General features: G+C 48.5%; 1 protein-coding gene across 1 annotated transcript in view; it reads right to left on the bottom strand.

Annotated features, from left to right (window-relative positions):
• CACNA1E (calcium voltage-gated channel subunit alpha1 E) overlaps positions 1-21,026 on the bottom strand; it is a 607,618-nt gene extending 586,592 nt beyond the window's left edge. Inside the window, exons 1-3 of the mRNA XM_084977828.1 lie at positions 20,790-21,026; positions 12,871-12,938; positions 12,298-12,330 (exon numbers count right to left, since the gene is read on the bottom strand). The gene's annotated coding sequence lies outside the window, so the exon portion shown is untranslated. The remainder of the gene's footprint in view (positions 1-12,297; positions 12,331-12,870; positions 12,939-20,789) is intronic.
• Positions 21,027-23,027: the final 2,001 nt, after the last annotated feature.

Raw genomic sequence — 23,027 nt, 5'->3', positions numbered from 1 at the left:
TTTTATATGATGACAGATTATAACTAGACTTATGGTGATTATTTTATAATGTATAAAAAATGTCAAATCGCTATATTATACAACAGAAACTAATATAATATTGTAAGTCCATTATACTTCATTTTTTTTAAAGGCAAAAACAACAATAAAGCCATAATAACAACAGAAAGATGAGTGTAACAAGGTCCCTACTTTCAAGGAGTTCATAGCTTATTGGAGACATAGACATGAAACCAAGTAAGCAGAATGAGTAAGAACAGTGTAAGGATTCAATGAGACAGGTAGGGACAACAGTAAGTCACTTAATATATGCACCAACAGTATTGTTAGCCCATGTTACAGATGAGGAAACTGAAGTTATAATGGTTAAATCACTTGCCTCGATTTACACAACTAGTTAAGAGACACTGTCACCAGTGTGCTGAGACTTGCTCACATGGGCTATGAAAGTCAATTTTGTGCATCTCTTCCCAACTCCTTAATCAGTGACATCATATTGGTACCTTGAAATCCACTAACAGAGAGACCACAGAAATTGGTAAACACTGCAAATCAGGTGACAGTCGTCTAGATTCACATCCAAGTTGGAAAGCAAAGACTTTTTCTAGGCTTTTCTGGATTGAAGCATCCCCTTCTAAAAAGCCTGTCTCCCCAGGAGAATGGCACCAGCTTATCCTGGATAAGGTCAAACAAGATAATGGATGTGATCTGCCCTCTAAGTCACAAACGGTTGGCAACTAAGTTAAGTCACCATCTATGCCCTTAGTTCTGAGCTAGCATCTTAGCAGATACACAGGGGCTGATATGCCAGGTGGGCCTGGTGGGGGAGGACATGGAGGGGGGCGCCAGGAGGAAGAGGGAGCTTTCTCTAGAACACTGATCTCAGTAAGTGCCATTAGTGTGATTATTCAGTTAATCTCTGTGTCCCCAACTAGCTCAACAAGGACAAGGTCTCCACAAGGACAAGAACTGTGGCTGGTTTTGCTGACCACTGTAGCCCAAATGCTTGGCAAGCAGCAAGCCCTACATCAACAGTGGCTGAATGAATGAATTCATGAAGCAAGAGGTCCATGGATGCCCAGGCATGCCTCCCTGCCAGTGCATTCTATAAGGAAGGAGTGGGTCTGAAGCCCATCCCAGCCCTGAGATTGGGTTGTGGAAGAGCCAGCCTGCCTGGGTGGGACCCCCATTATGCCACTTACTAAGAGGGGAAGCTGTGCTTCAGTGCTCTCAACTGTAAAATGAGGTTGTAGAGTAGTTCTGAGGATTAAAGGCATTAGCATTTGGCAAGTGCCTGCCATGTAGTAAGTGCTTTGTTTGCTTAGATTTGGGGAGACTCCCACCTCCCCAAAGCATGTGCAGCATATTTCTCTTCTGCTCTTGAAATGCAATTTTCCAGCCTATTCTAATCCAGAGATGGCTTCCCTGGGAGAAAAGAGGTTCCAGCGACGTCCTTCCTACCTCAACCCAGCCATCCAGACCTATCCACCTCTCTTGAAAAGACTCTGAGCCTTGATCAGCCCCACCTGGCTCCACAGCCTGGGAGCCGCCCTCAGGCTCCTGGAAAACACCCCTTTCCCTTCCCTTCCACTTCCCGGTGCCCCTAGGAGCCCCATTCCCACCGAGGGTTGATGGAGGCAAAAGGCAGATGCGCCTCCTGGATCCGGAACCGGGACCCAAGCCCGTACACTGCGGACAGCTGCGCCACCCAGCGGCGACCTGCAGGATCCGCGGCGAGACAGCCCGCGGGATTGAAAGTGCCGAGCAGGCTCTGGCTGCCCTGGGTTTCCACAGGGACAAAGGGACAGGAAGCAAAAGAAAAGGAAGGATGGTGGGTGGAGACAGTATCACCCCAAAAGGGCTGGTAGGATCTAGGTAACAGGAAATTAATTCAGTTGGGAAAGCAGGGCTGTCTGCAGGGACCCTTTTCTCCCCCGCTGGTTGCACAGCCGGACCCTCAGGCTTCTGCTCCTGTAAGAGAATATTTGGCTGAGGGCTGAGGCTCCTATCCCCTGAAATCCCTGGCTTCCCTGCACTGCCCTGAGCTGATGAGGGAATGAAGACAGAGGGTGTCTGCAGCTCCGAGGCCAGAAGCCTTGCTCCTCACCCTGTGGGTCGTGCCTGCAGATCAGGACCCAAGGAGAGTCCAGATTCTAACCCCAACTCAGCCCTGGACTCCTTGTGCCTCCATCAGCCAGTGCCTGGATTTCCCCACCTGCAGAAAATGAAGATAAAAATAAACGCCTACCCAACTTCCCTCACAGAGGGGTTGTGAGACTCAAATGAGATAAGGCTGAAGAAAGCATTTGGAAGAACAAAGACCATCACTATGCAAAATCTCTGATCCATAATAACTTTAGCAGCCTTGTGATGAGAGGCAAACACAAATACACCTGCTTCGAGAGTAAGAGCCTCAAGTCCTGACTATTAAAAACTCCTCAAATGAAGGGTTTTTTTATTTGGAGGTGAGAGAAAGGAATGAGAAGGAGTTGCGATCCAAAACCATATGGGAAATTTAAAGAATCAAGACTGTCTCGCGGATTTTTCTATATTGAATTTAGAAGGCAGCTTGCTCTTTAGGAAACCAGGAGAATAGACATTACAATCCCTCCAAAACATGTACAGGACAAAGAAGCCAAACAAGTTATCTAGGACCCTACTCAGAACCACTGCGAAGGCAGAATCGCAGAATCCCGGGACCACAGCCTGGGACATCCCTGGCAGCCGCGGGCATCTGTTCAGAACTTGCATGAACACCTCCATGAGTCTGACGGCAGAGGCAGTGTCCTGGTATGAGGGCAAATCCACCTGCTGGTCCCATTCTGACTTCTTCAAGGTGGAGTCCAGGGTCTCTGACCACTGGCCCAGTGTCATGAGAATAAAACTGGCCCCACCCCAGAGTCGAGGACTGGGAATCTCTAGACAGGGCGGGAGTTGACATCAGAGTAAGGGAGAGAAATAAGAGGCAGCCCTGGCCCCAGATCCTACCCCAAGATGAAGAAGAGCCAAAAGCATTGCTCATTGCCTCTACATGGCCAGCAGAACTAAAGCCCTACTTCAGGAGAGAGGATTGGGGAAGCCGACCAGAGCCCCAGCACCCGGCAGGGCAGACAGGAGTCTGGGATTTCAGTTCCTTGGTTGATGCAACTCTTGAAAGTCCCCTTTGTACAGCTGCCTCCGCAGGTCCCCGTGGCCTCCTTCCTAGCATCCTCTCTCCCTAACCGGAGAGGGTCACGTTCACGCTCAGTCTGTATTTTTCCACTGCCCAGTGCTTCTGTCCTGATTTTTTTCAGCTTCTTGGGCTTTCCTTCCTCTTGGCTCCCATGCTGTAATATCCATTTCCCCTGGGATGGTCTCCCAAAGGGAGTCAGGATCTCTGGGCCTTGAACCTTGATGTGCATCCCTTCTGAATCCTCTGAGCCCAGTAGGTACCGCTGTGTCAGTGCTCGCAGGGAGGCAGGGAGAGCCTGCCTGTTAGGGTTAGGAGTTAGGGGTTAGGGGTTAGGGTTAGGGTCATCACTCTGATGTTAGTTCTGCCCAATCTAAAGATTCCAGGTCTAGACCCAGAGGTGAGAGCAGACCCAGACCATCACTCACTCTGGCAGCACTGGTATCAAATTCATCCAACAAGGCCCTGGGGCTCCCACTGTCTCCATGCTGTGCTGGGTGCTGGGGAACTCCAGAGGTACGAGGAGACATGCTAGGGCTCCCTCCCTGCATGTGTCCCCTGCCATTCTGTCCCCAGGAGGGAGAATGCTCGGCAGATTGGTTAGACTGCAGGTCACTGATTGGCCCATACCTGCAAGTGGGTGTGGTCACTGTTCCTAAAGCTCCGGGCTGGGCAGGGTGGGGTGGCTGGTGGGTCCCGCTCTTCTGTTCTTGTAGCAGGTGGGTTCACCAGCCCAGGTGATGCGCTCTCCCCTGTTCTTCCACGCGGCTGGCCAGAGCACAGGAAGAGCAGAGATTTGGGGAGAATAAGGCCCCTAAGCTCAGTCCTCTGACCTCAGTTTGCCGCACAGAGCCCACACCCAGCTGCCATCAAATGTGACTCTTCTTTCTTCTCTGCTCTTCCTCTGACCCTCCCTCTGGCACCTTGTGGGTAGTGGCTGTGAGGGCTTAGGTCTTTCTGGGTCTTCTGGCTATAACACCTCTGTTAGCCCCTCACTGCCGCCAACCTTGATGACAATTCCTCAGGCTCCAGAAGAAGGAGGTCTGCAGGAAGGTTAGAATTGTACTGTGAGACATTAAGAGCTATCAAATAGTTGATCAGGGAGTGGGGCCCCAGAGACATCTGGAGACATGGGAACAGATAGCCCAGGCAGAAGGAACTCACACATGTTTGGAGAAGGGTGAAGTCCAGTTTGGTGAGGACTGCATGAATATGGACAATGGAAGAAGGTTCTAGAAAGTTGGTAGAACCTACAGGTTGGAGTCCTGGCATGCTGAGTCAAGAAGTTTTCACCTAATTTAGTAGACTCCTGGGAGGAGCCACTGAAAGCTACTAAGCAAGGAGAACTGTGGTCAGGAATGAGCTCCAGAAAGACTCTGGTACAATGGATGAGAGTGGACTGGAGTCAAGCAAGACAAGAGCAGGAGGACCAGTTCAGTGGCCTGCACAGTAACCCAGGCAAGCAGAACATCAATGCAGGTGGTGGAACCAGAACAGAGGCCTCGGGGGGTGGGTGAGCACAGAACACAGAGAACAAGAGGCCCAAGGAAGAGAGAAGATGGGCTGTGGAGGGTTGCCGGAAAGGTCTCCAGGAAAATGGAGGCGTCTCCATGGATACTGGGAGATCAGGGAAGGTGGGGCTGATTTGTAGAAAGACGAGCGGGTCCACCTGCCCTGGGCCTCCTACCTCGCCCAGAATACACTGTCAGCTGCTGGTCGGTCTCTGGAATGGCCCTCCCCACCTCCCTCCCCTTTCTCACCAGGCTGCCTCCACTTACCCTTCTGTTCGCAGCTCAAGACTGCCTCATAGTTAAGCTGTAGGCCATAAGGCCAAAAAGCACATGAAAGGATGCTCAGTGTCACTAATTATAGGAGAAATGCAAATCAAAACTACATTGAGATATCACCTTACACAAGTCAGAATGGACATCATCAAAAGTCTACAAACAATAGGTGCTGGAGAGAATGTGGAGAAAAGGGAACCCTCCTACACTGTTGGCGGGAATGTAAATTAGTGCAGCCACTATGGAGAACAGTAGGGAGATCCCTTTAAAAAAAAAAAAAACTAAACTAAATGTTGGAGTTCCCGTCATGGTGCAGTGGAAATGAATCCAACAAGGAACCTTGAGGTTGTGGGTTCGATCCCTGGCATCGCTCAGTGGGTTAAGGATCTGGTGGTGTTTGTTGTAAGCTGTGGTATAGGTCGCAGACTCGGCTTGGATCTGGCATTGCTGTGGCTGTGGTGTAGGCTGGAGGCTACAGCTCCAATTAGACCCCTGGCCTGGGAACCTCCATATGCCATGGGTATGGCCCTAAAAGGCAAAAAACAAAACAAAACAAAAAAAAACATAAATATAGAACTAGCATATGATCCAGCAATTCCACTCCTGGACGTATGTCTGGAGAAAACCATAATTAGAAAAGATACATGTACCCCAATGATCATAGCAGCACTATTTACAATAGCCAAGACATAGGAGGAATCTAAATGTCCAGCAGAGGACTGGGTGATGAAGATGTGATGTATACATACAATGGAATATTACTCATAAAAAAGAACTAATGCCATTTGCAGCAAGACGGATGTACCTAGAAATTATTATACTAAGTGAAATAAGTCAAAGACAAATGTCATATGAGATCACTAATATGTGGAATCTAATAAAGAATGATACATGGGAACTTGTTCACAAAACAGAAAACAGACTCAAAGATTTCAAAACCAAACTTATGATTACCAAAGGGAAAACACTGGGAGAAAGAATAAAATGGGAGGTTGGGATCGACATATAGACACTATATATGGAATGGATGAGTACGAGGACCTACTATATAGCACAGGGAAATCCACTCAATACTCTGTAGTGACCTATATGGGAAAAAGACTCCGAAAAGGAATGGAGATAGATAGATAGATAGATAGATAGATAGATAGATAGTCTGATTTACTCTGCTGTATACCTAAAACTAACACAACTTTGTAAGGTAGCTATACTCCAATAAAATTAAAAAAAAAAGGGGGGGGAGTTCCCATTGTGGCGCAGTGGTTAACGAATCCGACTAGGGACCATGAGTTTGTGGGTTCGGTCCCTACCCTTGCTCAGTGGGTTGACGATCCGGCGTTGCCGTGAGCTGTGGTGTAGGTCGCAGACGCGGCTAGGATCCCGCGTTGCTGTGGCTCTGGCATAGGCCAGTGCCTAAAGCTCCGATTTGACCCCTAGCCTGGGAACCACCATATGCTGCAGGAGCAGCCCAAGAAATAGCAAAAAGACCAAAAAAAAAAAAAAAAAAAAAAGACTGCCGTCCCTGAGTCCCACCTCCGAGACACAGCTAAGTGCCTTCCCCCTGCTCCCCTCCACCCTAACATGTGTGCTGGGTGAACTACAAACTACTGGTTCCCTTCTCTGCCTCGTCCATCACCCAAAGCCTTTGGAGGACAGGTGTTTCATTTGGCACATAGGTAACAATGTTTACTGAGCACCTACTATGTGCTAACTCGCGGAGGCTGAGAACATACTCAGAAGGAAAGGTAGCCCCTGCTCTCAAGACACGCTCAGTGTCCGGGGGAGGAAGGAGAGGGCCAGTTCAACAGATATAGGGGGCATCTCTTCCTTGATTCTCTATCTCCCACCCCCAGAGGGCCTGGCACGGAGAAGACTCTAGAAATGATGGTTGAGGGATGAGAAAACATTCATTTTGAAGTGTGGCAGGAAGTCCAAAAAGCTGGGCACAGAGGACTGGAGCTCGGGGAGATGACAGGAAAAGAGGTATTTTTGGAATTCCACCCTCACCTGTAAGTTACCATGAGTTTCACAAAAGCTGATGCGGAGAGTGGGGGGGGGGGCAGCGCTTACCGGGCACAAAGAGGAAGCGAGGGAGCCTCTGCTTTGACAACAGGCGGCCTCCCCTTGAGCCCAGGAAGGCTGCCCCAGCTCAGAACACATCCCGTTTAAAAAAGCCAGACTGGGAGTCCCTGTGGCTCAGTGGAAAGGAATCCAGCTAGGATCCATGAGGACTTGGGTTCGATCCCTGGGGGCTCGGATCTGGCACTGCTGTGGTGGTGGCATCGGCCAGCAGCTGCAACTCTGATTCAACCCCCAACCTGGAAACGTCAATAAATAAATAATAAACGCAGGCCATCAAGTCACCAGCACCCAAGAGCCAGACACACATCAAACAGAAAGCACTCCTGCTTTGGAACGTTCCTATCCAGGGAAGCGCCTGAGCCCGTGGGGAGAGAGAGGCTGCCTCCGTGCCATGCCCTCCAGACTCCAGACCGGCCAGTGATGATGCTTTTCCTCACTGGACTTCAGCTCCATTTGAAGGCCTGTGGCACTGAGCATATCGAATGTGAAAGTGCCATCAAAAATGGAAAGAGCCTGGAAGTTCCCGTCGTGGCTCAGTGGTTAACGAATCCAACTGGGAACCATGAGGTTGTGGGTTCGATCCCTGACCTTGCTCAGTGGGTTAAGGATCTGGTGTTGCCATGAGCTGTGGTGTAGGTCACAGACATGGCTCAGATCCCGTGTTGCTGTGGCTCTGGCGTAGGCCAGTGGCTACAGCTCCAATTCGACCCCTAGCCTGGGAACCTCCATATGCTGGGGAAGCAGCCCCAGAAAAGGCAAAAAGACAAAAAAATAAAAAAATAAATAAAAAATAAATGGAAAGAGCCTGTTCTGAGCACAATGTCTGCTGGTCCCAAAAAAGAATTATCAATTATCCACATTTCCACTCAAGTGCCCCTCTTTTGGCTCCTTGAGGGAAGCCAGCCCGCTAAGGGCTCCTCCCCACTCCCGCCCTCCCCTCTGAAATGCACACCATCAGGTCTTGCAAACAAAGGATTGTGACCAACAGGGTCTAGTTGTCTGAAAACACCTACATCCCAGTCATGTTGTTGGCTTGGTTTGGGAGGCTGCTGGACTCCCGTTCTGAGTCTCTCCCCACCCCATGCTACCTCCATAGTACCTACGACCTCCAGCTTGTCCTCCAACGAAACATCCATCATCTAGAATCCAGACTGAAAGCTCCGTGAGGGCGGAGCCATGTCCTTCAGCTCACTAGTGCATCTAGTACCTTGCCTGGCCCACAGGAGGCTCTGGATAAGTATTTGCTATGAGACAAACTTGTTAGGGACTTAGAGATCCTCACACTAAGCAAAGTAAGTAAGAAAGAGAAAGACAAATACCTTGTATCACTTCTATGTGGAATCTAAAATACGACATAAAATGAACTTGTCTACGAAACAGAAACAGGCTCACAGACATAGAGAACAGACTTGCAGTTGCCAAGGGGGGCTGGGAGGGGGGGCAAAAGATTGGGGGCTTGGGATCAGCAGACCCAAACTAGTACATAGAGGATGGATAAACAACAAGGTCCTACTGGATAGCACAGGGAGCGATATTCCGTATCCTGTCATAAACAACAATGGAAAAGAGTATGAAATATGTGTATGTATTTGTTATGTGGATTCAACAAACTTTGGCCAAGTGGTTCTCCTGTATAAGGTACCTCTGGACCCATCCTTCTTCTCAGGACATAGAAGAGGAAGGGCAGCCAGTGCTCTTCCCTCCAAGAGCCCCTTCTGCAGCCCTACAGACTAACCAGTGTGCTCGGGGTCCGGTGGGGGATCCTAAGGTCCGAGAAGCACGTGTCCAGCCCCTGGGGCTCCCTCTGCTTGAGCACGGGTCTACACAAGACAAACCTGCAGTGGATGCAGGCAGGCTGTCCTCCCCTTTCCCACTGGCTTCCTCCCCATCACCCCAGGGCTCCCGTTCCTTCTGGGATGGTTCCAGGAACATCTGGCACCATTTCAGAAAGGATCAAATGGCATGCATGGCTCCCTAAGCAACTCGGGACACTTAAGCCACCCAATTACATCTGCCTTTGTTTCAAACAGCAAAGGAAGACAGCTTGATTCTGTCCTGCTGAAAAATGGTCCGTGCACATTCCACAGAGATAGATGTCACAGGTAAGAGGCGGGCTCCAGAGCCAGCATACCTGCGCTCCAATCCTGGCTCTGCCCTTGACTTTCTAGTGACAGAGAAAGCACTTCCCCTCAGTTTCCTCACCTATAAAGTGGAGATGACATTAAGGGTTTCTACCTCATTGGGATGTTACAATCCATGTAAAACACTTAGAAAAGTGAGCTTGCAATCAAACTGAACTTTTATTATGATCATTATCTTTAATTACAGTTCAGAAAGGGCTCCACCAGAGAGTGTTTACTGCAATTTTTACACACACACAGTGGCTCCCTTTTCTCCTAATTTAGGGTGGCTAATGAAACCTCACCCTCTGACACCAGGAGCCTCCTCCCCCCTCCTCATGGAAACATCGCTGCCAAATATCACTCTCTCCGCCCTCCAGTGAAAGTGACCTCATCACACACCCTCATGTATGCTCTGCATCAACCAGCACGGCCTAAATGCTCTAACACCTCTGGCTTGACATAACAAGGGCTTTTTTCACTCCTAATCCAGTGTCATCAAGGGAAGAAGATACTCTGCTCCATAAGGTCAATCAGACCCCCGGGGTCCTCCCTGGGGGCTCCACATCCTGCAGGGCCACAGAGCCCCATCCTGAGTCCTCTGCATCCAACCAGCAGGTGGGAAGAAAGCACCTGCAGAGGGCAGGCTGGTTTTAGGACCATACTGGGCAAGGATGCTTGTTCCTTTAGCTCCATCCATTAGCCAGAAGCTCAGTCCCACAACACCACCTGACCAGAGTAGAAGCTCAGAAGTAGGCTTTCCATGTGTTCGAGAGGAAAATAACATCAGTTCAATGATCACTGAGTATTTTTTCTGCTACCTACACCTCCTGAGGCTTCTCTAGGAGAGAACTTCATTTCTTTAGGACATTCTCTTAAAAAAAACAGCCCCAAAGCAAGGCTCCAAATCCTGTAGCAGATGACGTCTTAACCCACCTGGACCACAGATATGGGTGAAAGAAGATGGTCTTTGAAATGGAACTGAGCTGGGCCAGGCTCACAGCTTTGTCACTTACTAGGACAGCTCTGCTCTCTGCATCGGCTTCCTCTTTTACGAAGTAAAAGTGGGAACACTGGGTACTTCCCACCTGGAGACAACGCTTAGAAAGGGCGGCCTTGGAGTTCCTATCATGGCGCAGTGGTTAACAAATCCGACTAGGAACCATGAGGTTGCGGGTTCGGTCCCTGCCCTTGCTCAGTGGGTTGACGATCCGGCACTGCCGTGAGCTGTGGTGTAGGTTGCAGACGCGGCTCGGATCCTGTGTTGCTGTGGCTCTGGCGTAGACTGGTGGCTACGGCTTCGATTAGACCCCTAGCCTGGGAATCTCCATATGCCGCGGAAGCGGACCAAGAAAGAGCAAAAAAAAAAAAAAGAAAGAAAGAAAAAGAAAGGGCGGCCTTGAGTGGAATTTTCTTGGTCTCCCATCCCCCAACCACATCACAGCATCCAGGCTAATGTTCCTCCGAACCACAGGGGAAGGGGTTCGGGTTGGTTTTTCAGCCGCTCGACCCAGTTTACTAGAAGATGGAGGTCAGGATGATGTGTGAATGTAATTAAGCGATGGCAAACTCGGGAACCAAATCCCTCGGCCCCAACCCGAGCCAGCTTGATCCTTTGCGCCTACACCCCATCCCCCTCCACCCCCACACTCCTGTTCTGATCCAGATGGCCTGTGGATGCCAGCAGCCAAACAGGATGGGGGATTGGTTGTTTCATAAGCTCCTACAGACTCTGTCCCTAATTGCAAACCCACTGGAGACATTTTCTGAAACAAGAGGCTTTGCACGGACCATTACCTCCTAAACAAACAAACAAACATTAGGGCTTATGCTTTTCCCCTCATTCTCCCACTCACCCAGCTCCTCCTGCACACCTTGCTGAAAAACAATTACTGGGGAAACAAAAGGCACCGCCCACCCCCATGCCCTGGTAATACCACAGCAGTCAGGAGTCCCTGTTCTCCTAGCAACGCGAACTGCCCCAGCTGCACCTGTTTGGTGCTTGGATTACAACAGCCAGCAGCCGGGGGTGGGCATGTTGCTAGGAAAACCTGAACTTGAGTTTAAATGCGCCCCCTTTCTGCATTGCCACAGCTTTTTCTCAGCTGCAGAGACACGCACACTCAACAGCCAGACCCACCGCCCTGGGCACCCCTGGAAAATGTCCAGCTCATGTTAGACTTTGGTTGCTCTTTCTCTCTCTCTTTCTTTTCTGTTGATTTTCAAGCTGAGCCAACGACCACACAAATAAACAAACAAAAATTATGGAGAACCATCCACTAGACCTTAGTGACTGAGGCCCTCCCACTGCCAGGCACTGTTCTAGGCTCTGAGACACGGCTGTGAAGGGAACGGGCAGGACCCTGCTTCTGGGGGAGGGGATGATAAACAGAAATACCAACTCCAAACAGAACCCTAGGAAGCATCTAAGTGTGTATGTGTATGTGTGGATATCGAAGGAAACATTTCAAAGAATGGGTTCACGTGATTGTGAGGCTTAAATTATGAGGCTTAAATCTGCAGGGCAGGCAGGCAGGCTGGCTGGAAACTCAGGCAGGAGTCGAGGCTGTCATCTTCAGGCAGAATCTCTTCTTCCACAGGGAAACTTCAGTTTTGCTGTTAAGGCCTTTCCACCCATTAGATGCTATCAAGAGTCCTCTCCAGAGTTCCCGTCGTGGCTGAGTGGAAACAAATCTGACTAGTATCTATGAGGACACAGGTTCAATCCCTGGTCTTGCTCAGTAGGTTAAGGACCTAGAGTTGCTGTGCGCTGTGGTGTAGGTTGCAGATGCGACTCCGATATGGTGTTGCTATGGCTGTGGCGTCCGCCCACGGCTACCGCTCCAATTGGACCCCTAACCTGGGAACCTCCACATGCCATGGGTGCAGCCCTGGGGCCGGGGGGAGAGTAATCTACAAAGTGAACTGACTGTAGATGGTTAGCACATCCTGAGAGCACAGCACCACAAGGTTGGTGTCTGATTGAAAACCTTGGTGCTGTAGCCTAGCCCAGAGGACACAGAAATTAACCATAACTAGGGGTATATACCTGCCTGTGTGGTGAGAATAAGTGCAATGGGAAAGAAGAAAGCAGCGGGAGAGGGTGAAGGAGCCCTGGGCAGGGGGACAACAAAAGACCCACCTGTGCGAAATACAGCATGTCATTCGATATGACCTGAATGAAAAAATGATAAATGAACATACTTAGGTATTCTGCTCAAAAAAGCACAACAAAAATCCTCCCCTATTTACATATCTGCTTAATCATGACCACGCTGCATGGGAAGAGAGACCTAAGAGTCCCACTCTGAATAACTCTCGTTGGTGTTACCTGACACAGCCAAAGCCAGCCCCCTTGACCTGTGCATCCTGCAGCTGCGCAGCTGGTGGCCACAGCCTGGCAGACGCTTCTGCGCATGCTCTCTCCCCCTCTCTTTTCTAACCCCGCCCCTCAGGGGTCCCAGGGGCCTGGTCCCTGGACGTTCCCTGTTGAGCCTCTCGTCTCTTTTGGGTTCCCAAAACGCCAGCCCACTTCTGCCTCAGGGTCTTGGCCCCTTCTGCTCCCTCCTCCTGGAAGGATCCCCTCTCAGAGACCTCCCCCAGGCTCCCTCCCTCACAGCCCACTCAGCCAGGCCGGCGGGGACCACTCTAAAAGAGCACCTCCTCATCCCTCTCTGTCCCTTTATCGTGTATTCTTGGTCTTCAGGGCACTTACCTTAAACATGTATTTCCTTCTGAATTGTCACCTCTCACGTGAATGCAGGAGGGCAGGGATTCTCAGGTCTGTGTGTACAATCATATGAAGGTTAATTTTAAAATGCAGACTCAGTGACATTCACAGGGCACCATCACCACTACCTAGTTCCAGAACATTTTCATCAAGCCCATACCCGGTAAGCAGTCACTTTCCACTCCTGCCTCCGCCAGCCACAGGGCAGTCACTAAGGTGCATTCTGTCTCCACGGATCTGCCTATTCTGGACGTTTTGTGTAAATGCAAGCAAACAATATGCGGCCTTCTGTGTCTGACTTCTTTCCCTTAGCATGATGTTTTTGTGGTTCACTCTGCTGCAGCAGTTAGCTGCACTTCTTTGCTTTTCTGGCTGAATGACATTCCATCGTATGGATATGCCAGATGTTGTTTGTCCCTGGGCAGCCAATGGACATTTGGATTGTTTGTACTTTTGTTGTCGTGAATACGGCTATAGTGAACATTTGCACGCGAGGGTTTGTTTGGGGGGGGAATTTCTGTTTTGATCACCCTCTGCATCTCTAGCCCATGAACAGACCTGCACAGGAAAGGGCTCAGCAATTAACAGCTATGGACAGGTTAATCCTGTCCATAGGAGTCAAGGTTTGAGCATCTAGCATCCTTGGTCTCCAGGGCCCCTTCATCCAGCCTCGGCCACAGCCCAGTACTGAGACTCTGACATCTTCCTCTTCCCAAGCCCACACTCTCAGCATCCTGGAGTCAAACTCCACCCAGCAGTGGGGTAGAGGTCCACCTGGACTCCTCAGCTGCACCACCCCCCTAAAGCTAAGCAAATCAGACAGTGGAGAGAAATGGGCCCTTCTGAATTCTCATGTAGCCTGGGGACCTCCCCCCCCCAAAACAAAGCATTATTGACTTCAAGTAAAGTCTGATTAGGAGGCCAACAGAATACCAGAAGTTTCTTTGGATAGAGTGGAATATTTTCAGAAATAAGGCCCTAACAAAGATTATATCCCCATATTAGTTTCCCAGGGCTGCCATGACAAAGTACCGCGAGCTGAGTGGTTTAAAACAACAGGACTTTTATTCTCTCACAGATCTGGAAGCCAGAAATCCGAAATCACGGTGTTGGCAGGGTCCCCCTCCCTTGGAAGGTTCCAGGGAGGGACGCTTCCTTGCCTCTTCCCAGCTTCAGGTGGTTTCCTGCCATCTTCGGCATCCTTCATCTCGGCTTCCATCATGGCTGCCTTTCCTCGTATTTCCACATCATTATCTTAAGAGGACACCAGTCATATTGGACTGAGGGCCCTCCCTGCTGCACTATGACCTCATCTTAAGTAATTACATCTATAATAACCTATTTCCTAATAAGGTCACATTGTGAGGCACTGAAGATTAGGACTTCAGCATGACTTTTGGGGTGGGGGGACACAATTCAATTCATAGCTTTGGAGAGGAACACGGGATCAAGTGAGAACCCTTGATCTCACTAAAGTGTAAATGACTGATACCATACTGGGGGTGGGGGGCAGCAGGCTGAGAGAGTTGCTGTGCAGGAGGAGAGGACAATGCATAGGCCATGGCTCCTCTAATGAGGAGAAATGGGACAAGAAAGAGGTGGATGGAGTCACAAAGACTGGTTTCTTTGTCTTTCTCATGATGTAGCTGAGGGCCACTGCTTCAGTGGAGCCAGTGGCAGAACATGGAAAGGAGATGTGTCAGGTCTCCTGGAGGGAATCTTTTTTAACTCTCAGACCATCTCACTCCTCTGTGCAAAACCCTCCAGGGCTCCTTTGTCCCAAGACCTCACACCACCCACCCTCTGCTTCTGCACATCCTTCATGTCCTATCACTGCCCCAAAGCTCGCTCTGCCAGCCTGGGCTCCTTGCTGCCCTTGCAAGTGCCTGCTATGCTCCTGCCCCCAGCCTTTGTCCAGCTATTCTCCCCACCTGGAATGTTCTTTCTTCAGAGAGCTCCATTGTTCAAACTGCATCTTACCAAGCCCTCCCTAACCACCCCTCCCCCATTCTATGCCCCCAGCACTTTCTACGCCCCCACCGTGCTCATTTCCCCACAGCACTTACTGCCACCTGATATACAAGTATTGGCCTATTTCCTGTCTTCCCTGAGGGCAGGGAATGCCATGTCGCTTGCTGCCAATGCGGGGCCCCCAGAGCAGTCCCTGATGTGTATTAGGCACTCAATAAGTTTTCATCAGATAGAGGAAACGGCTTCTGCCACACTGAAGACTTGGGGGGCCTTGCAGCTACTTAGAGGACCTTTGTGATTGTATGGGGTGCACGTGGATAATCCAGGATAATCCACCCATCACCAAGATCCTTAACCACATCTGCAAAGTCCCTTTTGCCCTATAAGGTAACACTCCCAGGTCTGGGGGTTAGGATGGGGACATACGCTGGGGCTGTTTTTCAGGATCCCACAGGCAGAAAGGGTAGGCCTGCCCTTCCTCATCTGTTGTCATGACAGCCATCAGCTGTCCTGTCTGTAGCGCCAGGCCACCTGCCCCACCCCCCTGAGATGGGGCCCCACCTCCCAAAATCCTTCTATCAGCCTCTCCCAAGCCCAGTTTCTAGGACCTGTGACCAGGCGCCCCCAACCCCACCCCCTGGCCCCTGGTCACAACTGCTTCCTCCTGTTAAGACAGAACCAGGCAGTCTTGGGAACCAGTGTCACTGAGGCCAGGACAGTGATCCTTCTTTGATTTATTTCAGGGGGAGAACAGAGGCCAGAAGGGATGGGCAGGGTACAGATGGGTGTTGCTCCGTCCCTTCTGCACTTTTCCTTCCTTTTATTCCTTCACCTGCTTCTTCTCTCCCCCCCAGGACACACTCTGACTTTTCTGCCTCTAAGTCTCCATCCTTCCCATCTCAGCTGGACACCCAGTGGCATCAAGCACTTTCCATACTCAGTGCAGTCAGGAGCGAGTCCACCGAGCCTTTGCTGTATATCTCTCTCTTTCCCTCTCTCTCTCCCTCTCTCCCTCCCTCCCTCCCTCTCTCCTCTCTCCCTCTTGCTCGCAAGTGCGCGTGCACACGAAATCACATTCTGATCAACACTCCAAGGGCACGGACTCTGCCCACACAGATTCTGCCCCACCACAGCCCCATATGATGACAGGAGCTATGGAGCCAGAGGGCCAGCCTCCAATGCCATCAGCATCCCTGACTGACTTGGAGACATGACCCCACTAACACTCAAAGTCCTCATCTATAATATGGAAATAAAGGCCTAATGGGATGGCCCCCCCGCCATTCATGGTCCCCAAAATTCTGGCCTAACTTTACAAAATAGCCTTGATGTGGAAGATGCTTTATAACAACTAAACAAGGAAAAAACAGAGATCAGAGTTTGGAGTGAGTAGATTCAAACTATTACATTTAGAATGGATAGGCAATGAGGTCCTACTGTGTAACACAGGGATATATCCTATATATAGTCCTATATCCATATCCAGTCTCTTGGGATAGACCATGATGGAAGATAATATAAGAAAGGGAGTGTGCCCAAAGACATTCTATGATGCCACCATCACCCTAATTCCAAAACAAGACAAAGATACCACCAAAAAAGAAAACTATAGGCCAATATCTTTGATGAATATAGACACAAAAATTCTCAAGAAAATTTTAGCCAACTGAATCCAACAATATATAAAAAAGATCATACACTACGACCAGGTGGGATTCATCCCAGGTTCACAAGGATGGTTCAACATATGCAAATCAATCAATGTCATACACCACATTAACAAAAGAGAAGTCAAAAACCACATGATCATCTCAACAGATGCAGAAAAGGCGTTTGACAAAGTCCAACATCCATCCACGATAAAAACTCTTACCAAAGTGGATACAAAGGGAACATACCTTAACATAATAAAAGCCATTTATGACAAATCCACAACAAATATAATACTCAATGGAGAAAAGCTAAAAGCCTTCCCACTAAAATCTGGAACAAGACAAGTACGCCCACTCTCACCACTGTTACTCAACATAGTACTAGAAGTCCTAGCCACAGCAATCAGACAAACAAAAGAAATTAAAGGCATCCAAATAGGAAGAGAAGAGGTAAAACTGTCACTGTATGCAGATGACATGATACTCTATATAGAAAACCCTAAGGACTCAGCCCAAAAACTACTTGAACTGATCAACAAATTCAGCAAAGTAGCAGGATATAAGATTAACATTCAGAAATCAGTCGCATTTCTGTATATGAACAACGAAATATTAGAAAAGGAATACAGGAGTTCCCATCGTGGCACAGCAGAAACGAAACCAACTAGGAACCATGAGGTTGTGGGTTCAACCCCTGGCCTCACTCAGTGGTTTAAGGATCCGGCGTTGCCGCGAGCTGTGGTGTAGGTCACAGACGTGGCTCGGATCTGGTGTTGCTATGGCTCTGGCATAGGCCAGCAGCTACAGCTCCGATTAGACCCCTAGCCTGGGAATCTCCATATGCCATGGGTGCGGCCCTAAAAAAGGACAAAAGACAAAAAAAAAAAAGAAAAGAAATACAAAAATACAATACCTTTTAAAATTGCACCCCCCAAAAGTCATATACCTGGAAATACACCTGACCAAGGAGGTAAAAGACTTATATGCTGGAGTTCCCGTCGTGGCGCAGTGGTTAACGAATCCGACTAGGAACCATGAGGTTGCGGGTTCGGTCCCTGCCCTTGCTCAGTGGGTTAACGATCCGGCGTTGCCGTGAGCTGTGGTGTAGGTTGCAGATGTGGCTCGGATCTCGCGTTGCTGTGGCTCTGGCGTAGGCTGTGGCTACAGCTCTGATTCGACCCCTAGCCTGGGAACCTCCACATGCCGCGGGAGCAGCCCAAGAAAAGGCAAAAAGACAAAAAAAAAAAAAAGAAAAGACATATGCTGAGAACTATAAAACATTAATCAAGGAAATTAAAAAAAAAGTAAAGAAATGAAAAGATAGTCCATGTTTCTGGGTTGGAAAAATTAATATTGTAAAAATGGCCACCCTACCCAAGGGGTTCAATTGGGTAGTATGTGATTCAATGTGATCCCTGTCAAATTACCCATGACATTTTTCACAGAACTAGAACAAACAATCCAAAAATTTATATGGAACCACAAAAGACCCAGAATTGCCAAAGCAATTCTGAGGAACAAAAACCAAGCAGGAGGCATAACTCTCCCAGACTTCAGGCAATATTACAAAGCCACCGTAATCAGAGTTCTCATCATGGTGCAGTGGAAACAAATCTGACTGGGAATCATGAGGTTGCAGGTTCAATCCCTGGCCTCACTCAGTGGGTTAATGGATACATTATTGCCATGAGCTGTGGTGTAGGTCACAGACGAGGCTCAGATCTGGTGTTGCTGTGGCTCTGGCATAGGCTGGCAGCAACAGCTCCGATTCTACCCCTAGGCTGGGAATCTCCATGTGCCACAAGTGCAGCCCTAAAAAAATAAAAGGACAAAGCCACAGTAATCAAGACAGTGTGGTACTGATACCAAAACAGAGAGACAGACCAATAGAACAGAATAGAGAACCTGGAAATAAACACAGTCACCTATGGTCAATTAATCTTTGACAAAGGAGGCAAGAACATAAATGGGAAAAAGACAGTCTTTTCAGCAAGTATTGCTGGGAAACCTGGACAGTTGCACCCAAATCAATGAAACTAGAACACACCCTCACACTATGCACAAAAATAAACTCAAAATGTCCTAAAGACTTAAGACAAGACACCATCCAACTCCTGGAAGAGAACATAGGCAAAACATTCTCTGACATCGACCTTATAAATGTTTTCTCAGGTCAGTCTCCCAAAGCAACAGAAATAAAAGCAAAAATAAACCAGTGGGACCTAATCAAACTGACAAGCTTTTGCACAGTAAAGGAAACCAAAAAGAAAACAAAAAGACAACTTACAGAATGGGATAAAGTGTCAAATGATGCAATGGACAAGGGCTTAATCTCTAAAATATACAAACAACTTATATAACCCAACAGCAAAAAAGCCAACAACCCAATGGAAAATGGGCAAAAGACCTGAATAGACATCTCTCCAAGGAAGATATACAGATGACCAACAAGCACATGAAAAAATGCTCAATGTCACTGATTATTAGGGAAATGCAAATCAAAACTACCACAAGATGCAACCTTGCACCAGTCAGAATGGCCATCATTAATAAGTCCACAAATAACAATTGCTGGAGAGGGTGTGGAGAAAAGGGAACCCTCCTGCACTGCTGGTGGGAATGTAAGCTGGTACAACCACTATGGAGAACAGTATGGAGGTACCTTAGAAAACTATACATAGAACTACCATATGACCCGGCAATCCCACTCTTGGGCATGTATCCAGACAAAACTTTCCTTAAAAAAGACACATGCACCTGCATATTCAATGCAGCACTCTTCACAACAGCCAAGTCAAGAAAACAACCCAAATGTCCACTGACAGATGATTGGATTAGGAATATGTGGTATATACACACAATGTAATACTACTCAGCCATAAAAGAGAACAAAATAATGCCATTTGCAGCAACATGGATGGAACTAGAGACTCTCCCACTGAGTGAAGTAAGTCAGAAAGAGAAAGACAAATACCATATGATATCACTTTTATCTGGAATCTAATATACGGCACACAGGAACCTTTCCACAGAAAAGAAACTCATGGACTTGGAGAACGGACTTGTGGTTGCCAAGGGGGAGGGGGAGGGAGTGGGAGGGACTGGGAGCTTGGGGTTAATAGACGCAGACTATTGCCTTTGGAATGGATTAGCAATGAGATCCTGCTGTGTACACTGGGAATTATGTCTGGTCACTTACGATGGCGCCGGATAATGTGAGAAGAAAGGATGTGTACATACATGTATGTGTGACTGGGTCACCTTGCTGCACAGCAGAAAATGGACAGAACACTATAAACCAACGCTAATGGAAAAAAATAAACATCATTATATATAAAAAAAGAAAGGGAATGTGTGTGTGTGTGCATGTGTGTACATACATATTTATGCCTGGGTCACTCTGCTGTACAGCAGAAATTGGCACAACATTGTAAATCAACTATAATAAAATTTAAAAAAAAAAAGATGAAGATCATATTCTAAGAACCTCAGGAGATTTGCTGGGCACCTGGTGTCAGAGGTCATAGGAATCCACAGTGTCCAGACCAAGCCCTGACCAGGGCCCGCTCCAGCCATCACAACAGCACTACACTCAGGAACAGCCGCAGGCCTCTCCCACTCTCTGCTCCTGCTCCTCAGACCCCCGCCACAACCCAGAGGGGCAACAGAAGGGCTCACTAGAGCAACCTCCTCTCATTTCACCCCACACGGGGAAGTTCAGCATCGGCCTTGGAGGAAACAGCTTCCCCAGATCCAGGTCCAGTCAGCGCCGGCTGGTTCTGGTCAGGACCGGGTAATGCTGGAGGGGGTCTGACCTCCTTCAGGCGGTTCTGCCTTGAGAAGCCAAGCAGAGACGGGAGAATGAGGTGAGAAGAAAAGGTCCTTCCTGCATATACTAATCTGATTATTAGTAGAACTTCCGGCAAGTAATCCTCAGGTTGGTCGGGGGAGGGGGCAGTCCTGAGATAACGGGAGGAAAAAGCACTAACGAGCCCTCGGGAGATACTGGTCCTCCCCCCACTCACCCCCACGGTCTCTGAGCCTTCATCGCAGGGTGAATGAGCCTCCCGCTGACCCAACTACTTCACGAGACCCCGATGCATTAACGTATGTAAGCGTCACTGGGCAATGATCTAAGGGATGCACCTGTACATTACGTAAAAGAACAAGGAGGAATAAAGAAAACGGAAGAACTGGTTAGGTGGGTACTGGTCTCCTCGGCTGCCATAACAAAGTCCCACAAACTGAGTGACTTCAAGCAACAGAAGTTTATTGACTCACGTTCTGAGAGCCAGAAGTCCAAAATCAGGGCGTCAGCAGGGCCGTGATCCCTCTGAAAGCAGGAGGGAGGAAACAGCCTGTGCCCGTCTTCCAGGTCTGTAGCCTCAGGTGTTCTCTGGCTTGTAAAGACATCACTCCAATCCTCCATCTTCACAAGACACTCTACGTCTTCACATTCTTTTCCCTCTGTATCTGCCTCCAGTTTTTTTGTTTGTTTGGTTTTGTGTTTGGGTGCACCTGCGGCATACAGAACAAACCTGTGCCTCAGCAGTGACCCAAGCTGCTGCAGGTCTTTAACCCACTGAGCCACAACGAGAACTCCTGTCTCTGTGTTTTGTTTTTTATTTTTCTTTTTTTACCACTGCATCCATGGCATATGAAAGTTCCCAGGCTAGGGGTCAAATTGGAGCTCCAGCTGCCAGCCTACACCACAGCCATGGCAACACTGGATCCAAGCCACATCTGTAACCTATGCAGCTGTTGGATCCTTAATCCACCGAGTGAGGCCAGGGATCAAATCTACATCCTCACAGAAACTGTGTCGGATCCTTAACCTGCTGAGCCACAATGGGAACTCCCATCTCTGAGTTTTAAAATGTACCTGGGTGTTCCTGCTGTGGTACTGTGGGTTAAGAATCCAACTGCAGTGGCTTAGGTCACAGCTGTGGCTTGGATTTGACCCCTGGCCGGGGAACTTTCATATGCCATGGGTGCAGCTAGAAAATTTAAAAATAATAATAATGCACCCAGGATTTTAGTGTTGTTCAGGTATGGTGAGACCGACAGCTCAGAAGACAACCGCCCTGGAAAGGACAGTTTGTTTCTTGTAGCTTTCACAGGGCACCCCATTCACACAGAGCCACAGAGGAGCACCAGGGTTGGTCAGGAGGCGAAAGAGAGGAGAGAGCATGAGCAGGGGTCCTTACGTGGTTTTCAAGGAAGGAATAAGGAAGGCACAGTAAGCAAGATGAGTAGACTTGGGACTAGACAGTTAATAATTTCAGGAGGCTCTGGGTGTAGGGTGGTCCCTAGTTGTCCAGGACTTGATCCTTAGTGATTAGAAGCACTGCCTCCTGGGACATAAGAATTGTCTCCTGCAGCATAAGAGCCAGATAGAGGGGTGGCTTGGAGTGTGGGCACTGCCTTGGCTCCTCTGCATATGAAAGGCATGCTTCCATGCTGGTCATGTGCTAACTCTGGGAACTGGCTACCCCAAGAGGGACAGTCTTTCCCCAGTCACTGAAGGCCCAGATACCAGAGCATCAATAATACAGAAAATAAGGAGTTCCCATTGTGGCACAGCAGTAATGAACTCAACTAGTATCCATGAGGATGAGGGTTCAATTCCTGGCCCCGCTCAGTGGGTTAAGGATCCAGCATTGCCATGAGCTGTGGTGTAGACTGCAGATGCGGCTTGGATCCCACGTTGCTGTGGCTGTGGTGTAGGCTGGCAGCTGCAGTTCTGATTCAACCCCTAGCCTGGGAGCTTCCATATGCTGCAAGTGCAGCCCTTTAAAAAAATAAATAAATAAGGAATACAGAAAATAAGAAAACAGAGTTAATATACTCAGTGTTCAAATGTCCCCTTTGTATAAAGACAACAGCCATCCTGGCTTAGGCTCACCTTAATGACCTCATTTTAACAACATGATTATCTATAAAGACTCTATTTCCAGAGTTCCCGTCGTGGCACAATGGTTAACGAATCGGACTAGGAACCATGAGGTTGTGGGTTCGATCTCTGGCCTTGATCAGTGGGTTAAGGATCCGGCATTGCTGTGAGCTGTGGTGTAGGTCGCAGACGCGGCTCGGACCCCACGTTGCTGTGGCTCTGGTGTAGGCCGGCGGCTACAGCTCCAATTCGACCCCTAGCCTGGGAACCTCCATATGCCGCAGGATCAGCCCCAGAAAATGGCAAAAAGACAAAAAAAAAAAAAAAGTATATGCAAACAACGATGTGGGGTGGGGGCAGAAATTAAATGAACATCTCCTATCTATGCATGTATATCAACTATCTCGAAACAGAGTCAAACTGCTTGGTTCCAGTACAATCTATTAAAAAAAAAAAAAAAAAAAAGACTATTTCCAAAAAGGCTACATTCTAAGGTACCCATTCTGAGATGGATCAGGACTTCAACATGTCTTTTTTGGAGAACATAATTCAATCCACACAGACAAGGAATAATAAACTTTTTCACTAAAATACCAGATAGTGAATGTTTTAGACTGCTGTTAACA

Source organism: Sus scrofa, chromosome 9 (assembly GCF_054392235.1).
Source record: "Sus scrofa isolate SSC_HxYL_T2T_F1_AM1 chromosome 9, Sscrofa_HxYL_maternal_Yorkshire_Landrace_v2.0, whole genome shotgun sequence".
NCBI lineage: Eukaryota > Metazoa > Chordata > Mammalia > Artiodactyla > Suidae > Sus > Sus scrofa.
Note: the sequence above shows the minus strand (reverse complement) of the source record. Positions and strands in the feature narration are given on the sequence as shown.